General features: G+C 36.2%; 1 pseudogene; it reads right to left on the reverse strand.

Annotated features, from left to right (window-relative positions):
* Positions 1–1,379: 1,379 nt before the first annotated feature.
* The window catches only part of LOC148567571 (uncharacterized), a 46,621-nt pseudogene continuing 34,464 nt past the window's right edge, over positions 1,380–13,536 (reverse strand).

Genomic DNA, 13,536 nt, shown 5'->3' on the forward strand with positions numbered 1-13,536 from the left:
GATTTTAAAATTTAAATCAAATCTGATTTAATCTAATAAGATCAAATCTGATTTAAATTAGTTATCTTATCTTATCTTTTAGCTAGTTTGTTTGGGGTCTATTTAAACACCTCCTAGTGAGACAATTTTAATAACTTTTGATGAATAAAATTTCCTTAGTGCTTTATGCACGTTTTTTTTAAGTGTGATTAAGTGAGGTGAGTGATTTGGTTCGCTGGTTGTATGGAGAAGATTGAGTGATTCAATTTTCATCCCTCTGATCTAGGTTGTCAAGGACAAGTTCTTTTAAGGTCTAGTAGGGAATCCTTTCCGGTGACCTAGGTTGCTAAGAACAGGTTTCTTAGACATCTAGTAGGAAAACCCCTTTATCTATCCATCCTTGTGTTTTATATTTCTTATCATCTGGTATCAGTTACAGGTCGTAGGTAAATTCTTATTTATCTACACGTTCCATGGGTCTTGTTTAGTCTTTTTTTTTTCTCTTTAATTTTCTGTAAATTCACGTTAGAGTCAAACGAAAAAAAAAACGAAAAAAACAAATTTTCTTTTTTTAATTTTGTTTTTGAAATTATTCCATCTTTAAGTTAGTGTTTGGAAAAAAAATAATAAAAAAAATGATTGCTTATCACGATAGTGATGAATAAGAAAGCTCATATGCGAAAAAGAGTTCTCTGTTTCAAATCCCTGCATTCAAAGGGAGGGATGATCCTGAAGCGTATTTCAGATGGGAAAGGGAGGTATAATCGATTTTTGCAAATTGAATCCTTTCGGAAGAAAAGAAGGTTCACGATAAGAAAATAATAAGATAGATAAAGGGTTTTTCCTACTAGACCTCTAAGATACCTGTTCTTAGCAACCTAGGTCACCGGAAGGGATTCCCTACTAGACCTTCAAAGAATCTGTCCTTGACAACCTAGATCAGAAGGACGAAAACTGAAAGAAACCACCACGTAGATCACCTTAGTGTTGGATCCTCCAATCTTCCTCATGCAACAAGTGAAGCAAATCACTCACCTTACTTCTCACACAATAAAAAGTGCTTAAAAGCAGCTGAAATTTATTCATCAAAGTTATGTAAATTGTCTCACCAAAGGTGTTTAAATAGGCACCTAATAACTAACTAAAAGATAAGATAACTAATTTAAATCAGATTTTATCTTATTGGATTAGATCAGATCTGATTTAAATTTTAAAATCCTAGAGATATGATAACTAATTTAAATCAGATTTGATCTTATTAGATTAGATCAGATTTGATTTAAATTTAAAATTCCTAAAAATACTACTAAGCATAGCAGATTTAAAATAAGTCTTCTAACAACTTTTGACCACATAACAAACTAAAACAAAAGTCTAGAATTTCGAAATTTAAAGATAAATTATGCCTCCCACTGAATTCGGAAAGTATTATTGGGCTTCTTGCTGTCCTGACTTAGCCCAATGGGCTTTGCCCATTCTTCCTTGGTTAGAACTTGATGTAACTCCATATGCACAAGCGCTGCCAGGTTCCCAAAACTCTCCTTGAGCTTCTTTGCACGTGCTCTAGTGATGGGGCCCTCTAGAAGTGTGAAATTCCCATTCTGCCCTTTTGTCTGAGAATGCCCCTGTTGTCTTTCCGAGCATGTATCATTCCCTCCTTCCTCAAAAAGATTCATCCTCGAATCTGTGTCCATATCAAAAGGAGAGAGATCAGAAACATTGAAAGTAGCAGAGACATTATACTCACCTGGTAGGTCAATCTTGTAGGCATTGTCATTGATCTTCTCAAGCACTTGGAATGGGCCATCCCCTCTAGCATCAAGTTTAGTCTTCCTCTGAGTAGGAAATCTCTCCTTCCTCAAATGTACCCAAACACAATCTCCTGGTTCGAAGACTATATGCTTTCGGCTCTTGTTAATCCTTTCAGTCGTGGTTTTGTTCTTCCTCTTAATTAGGTCACGAGCCTTTGCATGTATTGCTTTAACTATCTCAGCCTTGCTAGGTCCATCTAAACTAATAAGATCACTCAAAGGTAAAGGCATTAAATCTAAGATAGTGAGAGGATTAAAACCATAGACAAGTTCAAAGGGTGAAAACCCAGTGGAAGAATGGATTGTCCTATTATAAGCAAACTCAATAAAAGGTAAACAATCTTCCCAGGTTTTCAAATTCTTACCAACAACAGCACGCAATAAGGTTCCCAATGTCTTATTTACGACTTCAATTTGACCATCAGTTTGAGGGTGACAAGTAGTTGAGTATAACAATTTTGTTCCCAACTTACTCCACAAAACTTTCCAAAAGTGACTTAAGAATTTGACATCACGATCAGAAACAATAGTTTGGGGAACACCATGTAAGCGCACAACTTCTCGAAAGAATAGGTCAGCAATATGTGTGGCATCATCAGTTTTATGGCAAGCAATGAAATGAGCCATTTTACTAAATCTATCTACCACAACAAAAATGCTATCTCGACCTCTCCTAGTTCTAGGCAAACTAAGAATAAAATCCATAGAAATATCAACCCATGGATGCACAGGAACAGGTAAAGAAGTATACAAACCATGTGGTAAAGACTTAGATTTAGCTTGCTTACATGCAATGCATTTAGCACAAAATTTCTCAATATCTTTACGCTTGTGGGGCCAGTAAAAATGCTCAGATAAGACATCCAAAGTCTTATGCATACCAAAATGACTCATCAAACCCCCACTATGTGATTCTAGAACAAGTAACTCCCTAATAGAACAAGTAGGTACACAAATCCTATTACCCACCCCGAAAAAGAAAGCCATCATGCTTATAGAATTTGTTATATGCACCATGTTCGCATGCAACATAGATATAGGTAAAAGCAGAATCAGTTGCATACAATTCCTTCATACACTCAAAACCTAACAGTTTAGAAGTAAGGGTTGTGATTAAGGAATACCTTCTAGATAATGCATCAGCAACCATATTCTCTTTACCTTGCTCATAGGCGATTACATATGGAAAAGATTCAAGGAATTCTATCCATTTTGCATGTCTCTTGTTCAGCTTCCCTTGGCCCTTCAAGTGTTTGAGGGATTCATGGTCAGTATGTACCACAAATTCCTTAGGTAGCAAAAATGCTGCCACACTTCCAAAGCCCGCACCAAGGCATAAAGCTCTTTATCCTAAGTGGAGTAGTTGAGACGGCCCCCATTCAACTTCTCACTGAAATAGGCGATTGCTCGCTTTTCCTGCATCAAAACAGCACCTATACCAATTCCGGAAGCATCACATTCGATTTCAAAAGTTTTAGAAAAATCTGGTAAAATAAGAATGGGTGCAAAACACAATAATTCTTTCAAAGATGTTAAAGGCAAGTTCTTGTTCCTGATCCCATTTAAAGTTGACATATTTCTTGATGATTTCAGTTAAAGGTGCAGTGATAAACCACTATTTTATGGTTTATCTTGTGCTCAATTGAGTGGTTTTTATCAACTCTTTACCCACTTATTCATATTATTTGCATGGTTTTACATTTGCCTTCCTAATTATGTGCTTTGATTGAAAACATGCTTCTCTGGCCTTAAGTTCCCTATGTTTAAATCCTCTCTTATTACCATTAGATGCCATATGTGTGTTAAGTGATTTCAGAGATTACAGGGCAGGAATGGCTCAGAGGATGGAAAGGAAGCATGCAAAAGTGGAAGGAATACAAGAAGTTGGAGAAATTGCTAAGCTGTCCAGCCTGACTTCTTCGCACTAAAACGACTATAACTTTAGCTAAGGAGGTCCAAACGATGCGGTTTTAGTTGCATTGGAAAGCTAACGTCTGGGGCTTCGATTTGATATATAATACGCCATAGAATGCTTATGAAAAATAAGAAAAGACACAAAACAAGAAAATATAAAGATCAAATAAGAAGACTGGCCAAGAACAACTTGAAGATCATGAAGAATGCAATGCATGAATTTTCGAAAATAATTTTTAGAAAATTAAAAAGATGCAATTGACACCAAACTTAAAACTTGACTCTAGACTCAAACAAAAAACACAAAATATTTTTGGTTTTATTATTTTATTAAACTTTTTTTTGATTTTTTTTTTCGAAAATTAATTGGGAAAAACGAAAAAGAAGAAAATATTTTTTTTTATTTTTCGAAATAAGAAATAAAAAGCTTAAAATTAAAATAAAATTACCTAATCTGAGCCACAAGATGAACCGTCAGTTGTCCAAACTCGAACAATCCCCGGCAACGGCGCCAAAAACTTGGTGCGCAGAAATCATGACGGTTCCATTCCTTGGTAACGGCACTGAAAACTTTATACGCACGTTCATAATCTTAATTCTTTGTCACAACTTCGCACAACTGACCAGCAAGTGCACTGGGTCGTCCAAGTAATAAACCTTACGTGAGTAAGGGTCGATCCCACGGAGATTGTCGGCTTGAAGCAAGCTATGGTCACCTTGTAAATCTCAGTCAGGCGGATTCAAATGGTTATAGAGTTTTAATAATTAAAAGATAAATAAAACATAAACTAGGATAGAGATACTTATGTAATTCATTGGTGAGAATTTCAAATAAGCGTATAGAGATGCTTTCGTTCCTCTGAACCTCTGCTTTCCTGCTGTCTTCATCCAATCATTCATACTCCTTTCCATGGCAAGCTTTATGTAGGGCATCACCGTTGTCAATGGCTACATCCCATCCTCTCTGTGAAAATGGTCCAATGCGCTGTCACTGCATGGCTAATCATTTGTCAGTTCTCGATCATACTGGAATAGAATTTACTATCCTTTTGCGTCTGTCACCACGCCCAGCACTCGCGAGTTTGAAGCTCGTCACAGCCATCCCTTCCCAGATCCTACTCGGAATACCACAGACAAGGTTTAGACTTTCCGGATCTCAAGAATGGCCATCCATGGGTTCTAACTTATACCACGAAGATTCTAATATCTCGGACTCCGTCCCCTGTATTAGATATCAAAGAGATATTCATTCTAGCTTGTTTGCATGTAGAACGGAAGTGTTTGTCAGGCACGCGTTCATAAGTGAGAATGATGATGATCGTCACATAATCATCACATTCATCATTTTCTTGGGTGCGAATGGATATCTTAGAATAGGAATAAGCTTGAATTGAATAGAAAAACAGTAGTACTTTGTATTAATTCATGAGGAACAGCAGAGCTCCACACCTTAATCTATGGAGTGTAGAAACTCTACCGTTGAAAATACATAAGTGATAAGGTCCAGGCATGGCCGAATGGCCAGCCCCATGATATAAGAACTAAACGTCCAGAGATGTAAATACAATAGTAAAAAGTCCTATTTATAAAAACTAGTTACTAGGGTTTACAAAGATAAGTAAATGATGCAGAAATCAACTTCTGGGGCCCACTTGGTGTGTTCTTGGGCTGAGCATTGAGCTTTACACGTGTAGAGGCTTCTCTTGGAGTTGAACGCCAGTTTGTAAACTGTTTCTGGCCTTTAACTCCACTTTGCAACCTGTTTCTGTCGTTTAACTCCAGAATGCAGCATGGAACTGGCGTTGAATGCCAGTTTGCATCCTCTAATCTTGAGTAAGTATAGACTATTATACATTTCTGAAAAGCCCTGGATGTATACTTTCCAACGCAATTGAGAGCGCGCCATTTGGAGTTTTGTAGCTCCAAAAAATCCACTTTGAGTGCAGGGAGGTCAGAATCCAACAGCATCTGCAGTCCTTCTTCAACCTCTGAATCTGATTTTTGCTCAAGTCCCTCAATTTCAGCCAGAAAATACCTGAAATCACAGAAAAACACATAAACTCATAGTAAAGTCCAGAAATGTGATTTTTATTTAAAAACTAATAAAAATATACTAAAAACTAACTAAATTATACTGAAAACTATGTAAAAACAATGTCGAAAAGCGTATAAATTATCCGCTCATCACTTATGAACCTTCCCATGTTAAGATTTGAATGTTCTATTTAATATATTTTGAGGTATTTCAGTTTATGATTGTTTTATTCTATTTATGAATGCTTTTTATTTAATTTAAAATTTTTCCTTTTGGCTTTGGTTGAGTCAATGGAGACACTTGAGTTATCAAACTCATTGTTGATTGAAAATTGGAATTCTTCAAGAATTAATTCAAGTTCCAATAACTCTAGCCTTTCCCAAGGAAAGACTAGGACATGAGGAATCAAAATTAATTCATCCACTTAACTTACCTTCATAGTTAGAGGTTAACAAAGTGGGAGAAAAATCCAATTCTCATCATAATTGATAAGGATAACTAGGATAGGACTTCCAGTTCTAATACCTTGCCAAGAGTTTATTTGATTATTTCTATTTTTTTTTCTTATCATTTAACATACTGGTTCCTTACTTTCAAAACCCCCAATTTACAAGACTCATAACCAATAATAAGAACATACTTCCCTTCAATTTCTTGAGAAGACGACCCGAGGTTTAAATACTTGGTTATCAATTTCAAAGGGGTTTGTTACTTGTGACAACCAAAACGTTTGTAAGAAAGGTTGATTGCTTGGTTTAATAACTATACTTGCAACGAGAGTTTACTATAACTTCTAAACCATCAACATTCAGTTCTTCAAAAATGGCGCCGTTGCCGGGGAATTGCAAACGTGTGCCTTATTGTTGGTTATTGTAAATATTTGCTTTTTACTTGTTTATTTGTTTTTATTTTTGTTTCTATTTTTGCTTTTTCATAAATTAAGAGGTTATTGGTTTTTAATTAGTTATTAAAAAAAAAGTTTTTTCAAAAATTTGTTCTCCGTGTTCATCTTAACCTTCAAGTTGTTCTTAGTTGTTTTCTTCATTTTGATCCAAAAATTTTAAGTTTTGTGTCATTTTATTGTTTTTCTCTTTCCTCATTAAATTCAAAAATTCAAAATTTAAAACTCAAATTTCAAATTTCAAATTTCAATTTTCAAAATTCAAATTTATAAAATTCAAAATTCAAAATTTCAAATTTCAAATTTCAAAAAATTGAATTTTCAAATTCAAAATTTAAATTTAAATAACCTTTTAATTTAAATTTATTTTTATTTTCATTTTTAATTTTTATTTGCTACTATGAACACTCACCCCTTTGGCTATGAGTCTGGTTACAATTATATTGCAGGAAGAGGAAATTACAATGAGAACAGGCATCAAGGTTGGAACAATCGAAGATGGGAGGAGCCACAAGGATTTGATCAACTCTCATGGCAACAACCACCTCCAATGGACTATCAACAACCACCACCATATGCCTATAAACCCTCTCCTCAACATGACTTTGGACCACCATACTCACAAGCCCCTTTTCACCATTCACCTCCATATGACCTTAACCCGTATCCACCATACCAACCACATTATGAGCCAAATGAACCCTCCTATCCACCCCAAACCTCCATGGAGAAAGCACTTACTGATCTAAACTCTACTATACAAGCTCTCGTCGCCCAAATCGGACCACCAAATACCTTCAACAATCAACCCTCAAGCTCTAGTGCACTTCCTTTTCAACCACAGAATGATCTCTCCATCCCATCACCACCACCTCAATATTTGCCATCTCCATATCCATCAAACCAAGAGCACTATGATCCTACTTATGGTTTATCTTGTGCTCAATTGAGTGGTTTTTATCAACTCTTTACCCACTTATTCATACTATTTGCATGGTTTTACATTTACCTTCCTAATTATGTGCTTTGATTGAAAACATGCTTCTCTGGCCTTAAGTTTCCTATGTTTAAATCCTCTCTTATTACCATTAGATGCCTTGATATGTGTGTTAAGTGATTTCAGAGATTACTGGACAGGAATGGCTCAGAGGATGGAAAGGAAGCATGCAAAAGTGGAAGGAATACAAGAAGTTGGAGAAATTGCTAAGCTGTCCAGCCTGACCTCTTCGCACTAAAACGGTTATAACTTTAGCTACAGAGGTCCAAACGATGCGGTTCTAGTTCCATTGGAAAGCTAACGTCCGGGGCTTCGATTTGACATAATATGCCATTGTTGCCCTGACGCTAGGTGATGAGAACGTGTGCTGCACGTGGACGCATCGCAGTTTTGAAAATCAGCGTGGCAGATTTCTTCTCCAACGATTTCTAGGCTGTTTTCGACCCAGTTTTCGGCCCAGAAAATACAGATTAGAGGCTATAAAGTGGGAGAATCCATTCATTCATATAACAAGCTGATATTTTAGGATTAGATGTAGTTTTTAAAGAGAGAGGTTCTCTCCTCTCTCTTAGGATTTAGTTTTAGGATTTAGGATTATTTCTTCTTCATCACAGGTTCAATGTTCCTTTAATTTATGTTTATACTTTTATTTTATTGTTCTAATTGATATTTATCTTTTCACTTTAGCTTATGAACCTTCCCATGATATGATTTGAATGTTCTATTTAATATATTTTGAGGTTTTTCAGTTTATGATTGTTTTATTCTATTTATGAATGCTTTTAATTTAATTTAGAATTTTCCCTTTTAGCTTTGGTTGAGTCATTGGAGACACGAGTTATCAAACTCATTGTTGATTGAAAAATGGAATTCTTCAAGAATTAATTCAAGTTCCAATAACTCTAGCCTTTCCCAAGGAAAGACTAGGACCTGAAGAATCAAAATTAATTCATCCAGTTAACTTACCTTCATAGTTAGAGGTTAACAAAGTGGGAGAAAAATCCAATTCTCATCATAATTGATAAGGATAACTAGGATAGGACTTCCAGTTCAAATACCTTGCCAAGAGTTTATTTTATTATTTCTATTTTATTTTTCTTATTATTTAACATACTGGTTCCTTACTTTTAAAACCCCCAATTTACAAGACTCATAACCAATAATAAGAATATACTTCCCTGCAATTCCTTGAGAAGACGACCCAAGGTTTAAATACTCGGTTATCAATTTCAAAGGGGTTTGTTACTTGTGACAACCAAAAAATTTGTAAGAAAGGTTGATTACTTGGTTTAGTAACTATACTTGCAACGAGAGTTTACTATAACTTTTAAACCATCAATCTTCAGTTCTTCATGCAGCAATAGTAGAAAAATCTTTAACAAACCTCCGATAAAAACCCGCAAGACCATGAAAACTTCTAACATCAGAGACACTCTGAGGTGTGGGCCATTCTTTAATAGCCTTCACCTTCTCGTCATTTACCTCAATTCCTGCAGAACTTATCACAAAACCTACGAATACGACTTTACTCAGACAAAATGAGCACTTTTGGAGATTAGCATACAATTTTTCTTTTCTAAGTACCTCTAAAACAGATTGAACATGCAAAATATGATCATCAAGACATTTATTGTAGATAAGGATATCATCAAAATAAACAACCACAAATTTACCTAAAAACTCTCGCAAAACATGATTCATTAGTCTCATGAATGTAATAGGTGCATTAGTCAAACCAAATGGCATAACTAACCACTCATACAAACCATATTTAGTTTTGAAAGTTATTTTCCATTCATCACCAAGTTTCATTCGTATTTGATGATAACCACTCCTTAAATCTATTTTAGTAAAAATAACAGAACCATGCAATTCATCAAGCATATCATCAAGTCTAGGAATAGGAAGGCGATACTTTACCGTAATCTTATTTACAGCTCTGCAGTCAACACACATCCTCCATGAGCCATCCTTCTTGGGCACTAATAGTACCGGAACAGCACAAGGACTCGTGCTTTCTCTCACAAAACCCTTAGCCAAAAGGTCCCGACTTGCCGTTGCAGTTCTTTCGTCTCCTCAGGATTGGTCCGGTAAGCTGGCCGGTTAGGAATGCTTGATCCGGGGACAAAGTCAATCTGATGTTCAATGCCTCGTAATGGAGGTAAACCTGAGGGCATCTCATCTGGAAACACATCGCCAAATTCCTGCAAGAGTGAAATAAAAGCACTAGGAAGGTTATGGTTAGTTTTAATGGTAGAAATTAAAGACTCTCTAAATCGTACTAACACCAATGCTTTTTTTCCTAAACTAGCATGCTTCAGATCCCTCTCTTTTGCATAAAAACATATTTTGTGAGCACTCTCACTGACGTGGCAGAAATTGGCGAGTTAAGAAATTGTTATAAGAGATGCGTTGCAAGTACAGTTCTTAACCAACCAAAAATCCGTTTATCAATTTAAAAAGGGTTGTCACAAAAATTAGAATTAAAATACTGGGAGTATGAGTCCCAGGTCGTCTCCCAACAAGTTGCAGGAAGATGTGCTATTTTATTAATCAGATGTTTTCAAAAATGGTTTGAGTTGATAAACAGGAAATTAAATCAGAGAATTTAGATAATTTAAATAAAAACCTTGACTGGGAGTAGATTAGTTGGAAGCCCTATTCTTGTTGAAGTACTCTCAAGATTAATTGATAATTGAAGGTTACTCTGCTTAGTTATCCCTTACTAGGTAGAGGAAAGTCAAGCAAGTTGGAAAGCTATTTCTAGTCACAAGTCCTAATCCTCTCCCTTGGGAAGGACTAGTGTCAATGACTAGAGGGTGATCCAACAATAAACCCAATTACAATTTTTCTCTTGAGTAATCCAACTCAAGGTTTCCTTTCAATCATCTCCCAATCAAGTTATGGAACTACTTGCTCATTATATTTGTAAAATCCACGAAATAAGAAAAGGAAATATTGAAAGACATGATAAATAATAATCAAAGAAATCAATTAAAAATAAAAATAGTTCTTGTATTAATAAATTCTAAAAATAATCCAATAATAATTCTTGAGCAAATAAAGGACATGGAAGAGTAAGTGACAGGTAAGGAAACAAACTAGAATGACGAAGTCTTCACGGAGGTAATAACTCTTCTCAATATCCCGATCCAAAAAGCAAATAAAATCAAAATCTTAAGAACTATGAATGTGTAGAGAGAAAACCTAGAGGACCGGAAAAATCAGATCTAAAACTAAAACTAGGTGGAATGAATGTTGTCGTTTGGTTTCTGCATGTTCCCTGGCTCTAGTCTGCTTTTCTGGGCCGAAAACTGGGTCAAAATAGGGCCCAAAATCGCCCCCAGCGAATTCTGCAGATTCTGCAGATCGTGCACGTCACGCGATTGCGTCATCCAGGTGTTCGCGTCATCTAGCGTTTTTCCTTGCCACGTGTACGCGTCGTCCACGCCTTCGCGTCACTGGTGCAGTTTCCAATCCGTGCGGTCGCGTGAGCCATGCATCCGTGGTGCACGAAATTGTGATTCACACTTTTCACAATTCCGCACAACTAACCAGCAAGTGCACTGTGTCGTCCAAGTAATACCTTACGTGAGTAAGGGTCGATCCCACGGAGATTGTTGGCTTGAAGCAATCTATGGTTACCTTGTAAATCTTAGTCAGGAGATTAATTATGATTATCAGTTTGAATTGCGAAAAATAAAAGAGCATGAAATAAATACTTGTTATGCAATAATGGAGAATATGTTGGAGTTTTGGAGATGCTTTGTCTTCTGAATCTCTGCTTTCCCCCTGTCTTCTTCTTCACGCACGCAAGGTTCCTCCTATGGTAAGCTGTGTGTTGGTGGATCACCGTTGTCAATAGCTACCATCCGTCCTCTCAGTGAAAATGGTCCAGGTGCGCTGTCACCGCACGGCTAATCATCTGTCGGTTCTCACTCATGCTGGAATAGGATCCATTGATCCTTTTGCGTCTGTCACTACGCCCAACCCTTGTGAGTTTGAAGCTCGTCACAGTCATTCAATCCTTGAATCCTACTCGGAATACCACAGACAAGGTTTAGACTTTTCGGATTCTCAAGAATGGTGCCAATGGATTCTAGCTTATACCACGAAGATTCTGATTAAGGAATCCAAGAGATTGAGAACGGGAGTGGTTGTCAGGCACGCGTTCATAGATTGAGAATGATGATGAGTGTCACGAATCATCACATTCATCATATTGAAGTGCGAATAAACATCTTAGATAGAAACAAGCGTGTTTGAATAGAAAACAGAAATAATTGCATTAATTCATCGAGACACAGTAGAGCTCCTCACCCCCAACAATGGAGTTTAGAGACTCATGCCGTTAAAGAGTACAAAGTTCAGATCTAAAAATGTCATGAGGTATAAAATAAATCTCTAAAAGTTGTTTAAATATTAAACTAGTAACCTAGGTTTACAGAAAATTAATAAACTAAGATAAATAGTGCAGAAATCCACTTCTGGGACCTACTTGGGGTGTGCTGGGGCTGAGACTTAAGCTTTACACGTGGCTAGGCTGTTTCTGGAGTTAAACGCCAGGTTGTAACCTGTTTCTGGCGTTTAACTCCAACTTGTAACCTGTTTCTAGCGTTTAACGCCAGACTGCAACATGGAACTGGAGTTGAACGCCATTCTATATCGTCTATCCTTGAGCAAAGTATGGACTATTATATATTGCTGGAAAGCCCTGGATGTCTACTTTCCAACGCAATTGAGAGCGCGCCAATTGGACTCATGTAGCTTCAGAAAACCCATTCCGAGTGCAGAGAGGTCAGAATCCAACAGCATCAGCAGTCCTTTTTCAGCCTGAATCAGATTTTTGTTCAGCTCCCTCAATTTCAGCCAGAAAATACCTGAAATTATAGAAAAACACATAAACTCATAGTAAAGTCCAGAAATATGAATTTTGCCTAGAAAATAATGAAAATATACTAAAAACTAACTAAAGCATACTAAAAAGTACATGAAATTAACCCCAGAAAGCGTATAAAATATCCGCTCATTAGTCCGCGTCACTTCTCGCTGGTCATCTCCTTAATTTCTTGTGTTCCTTCCATTTTTACAAGCTTCCTTTCTAATCTCCAAGTCATTCATGCCCTATAAAGCCTGAAACACTTAGCACCCAGGTCACGGCATCGAATGGAATAAAGGAGAATTAAAATACAAAATTAAAAGTCTACAGGAAGCAAGTTTTCAACCATGAAGTATTTTTAGGAAGGAATTATAAATGCATGCTTATTTAATGAATAAGTGGTTAAAGATTTGATAAAACCACACAATTAAACACAATATAAACCATAAAATAATGGTTTATCAACCTCCCCACACTTAGATATTAGCATGTCCTCATGCTTAGTTGAAGGAGATAAAATAAATGAGTAGGAACATGTAGAACTCATGCAATGCAATGCAACCTATATATGTGAATGCAACTACATGATTTTTTGTCCACTTGGTCAAAAGTAAATAAGCTCTTCAAGACAATCACAAATCAAATTCCACTAATTCAATTCTTATACAGTAACAACAGATAAAAATGCAAGAAAGTCGCTAATGAAAACAGGGAACATAGAATTTAAGCATTGAACTCTCACTGATGATGTATGTATGCTCTAATCTCTCTAGTGTATAGGGTAATCACTCTATCCTTCTCTAGTCATGCTTTCTAATTTTTGTTCTTCACCTAACCAATCAACAACATTTAATATACCAATGCAAACATCATGAGGTCTTTTCAAGGTTGTAATGGGGCCAAGATAACGGTAAGGATACAGATATGGCTAAGTAAGCTTATAAATTGAATCTTTAATTAACCCAAGCTTTCCCTAACACACATATATATTCTTTATAGCTTAAATTTTATACCTAGCTA

The sequence above is a fragment of the Arachis ipaensis genome, chromosome B4, assembly GCF_059453495.1.
Source record: "Arachis ipaensis isolate K30076 ecotype BB chromosome B4, ASM5945349v1, whole genome shotgun sequence".
Lineage (NCBI taxonomy): Eukaryota > Viridiplantae > Streptophyta > Magnoliopsida > Fabales > Fabaceae > Arachis > Arachis ipaensis.